Source organism: Triturus cristatus, chromosome 5_2 (assembly GCF_964204655.1).
Source record: "Triturus cristatus chromosome 5_2, aTriCri1.1, whole genome shotgun sequence".
NCBI classification, from domain to species: domain Eukaryota; kingdom Metazoa; phylum Chordata; class Amphibia; order Caudata; family Salamandridae; genus Triturus; species Triturus cristatus.
In genome coordinates this window covers 488,044,218-488,045,489 of record NC_140588.1, presented here as the reverse complement: position 1 = coordinate 488,045,489, position 1,272 = coordinate 488,044,218, and positions in this window count along the sequence as shown.

Sequence of the window (1,272 nt, the reverse complement as noted above, 5' to 3'; positions counted from 1 at the left end):
CTGGGGTTCGTACATCCATTGACGCCCTATCATCCGAAGTGACATTGATCAGGGCTGACCTCACCAAAAACAGAGAAAAGGTCAAGCAGTTGGAGCTCAACACCGCCAGCCTTGTGGAAGACACTTCGCAATTGCAGACCGATGTCAAAGAGCTCCAAGCGTTCCGTAGATTCACAGAAGATAGGCTGGACGACTATGAGGGGCGCCTAAGACGCAATAACATCCGCGTTCTTGGCGTGCCGGAGAAATTGGAGGGGCCCTGAAAATCTGATTACGACGAAACTGCAACCGAAGGGACTGTCCAATCTGTTCGTGATCGAAAGAGCACACAGAGTACCCGGAGGCCATCCGATACCCCGTCCGATACTAGCCCGGTTGTTGAATTATAGAGACAGGGACACCATTCTCCAAGCAGCCAGGGCCGCTCCTCCGGTCCAGCTGGACAATTCAGAAATTACCTACTTCCCCGACTTCACTCGATCAGTGCAGATGCGTCGGCGCTCATTCCTGGATGTTAAACGACGTTTGCGGGAAAAAGGTCTTAAATATGCCATGCTCTTCCCTGCGCGTTTACGTGTAGAGGTTGATGGGAAAACCCGATTCTTCAACTTGCCAGAGGTGGCATCTGACTGGCTGGACAGCTGGAGAACATCGCCGGAGAGAAGCCCCAGCGACCATTGAAACGGAAAGTGTACTCTAACCGGATGGCTTTTTGTGGTTCCGGACCTCCTTTTCTCTCCGTGGACTGGGCTCCGTCCGCAGTCTCTTGACACTCGAAGACACTGAACTGGGCACTAGAGTACTGAAGTATCCAATATTCCGTATTTTGGCTTTCTCCTTTATAATGCACCTATAATCTACAATGGTAGGGGGGGTTGATGGAGCACTAAGGCCTCCCCCCACGTTCTTCTTTTAGTCACATTGTTGGCCGACAGGCACTCTGCATCCAGAGTGCAGGGAAGCCGGGTGGGGGGTTGTTGGAAAGGGTTGTTTTTTCTTGTTTATTATTTCTTGCGTTATCTCGATGGTACAGTCCCTGTTTGCAAAGCAATCTGTCACGCTACACACACAGGTCCATGGGTACACAGCGAAACACAGAAGTAAAAATCTTGAGTTGGAACGTTAACGGGTTGTGGGACAAAATTAAGAGATGTGTGGTGTTACAATATATCAAGAGACTTTCACTGGACATTGTATTGCTTCAGGAAACTCACCTTATAGGGAATGTATGCAAGGCAATGCACAGATGGGGATACTCAATGGTGGTACACG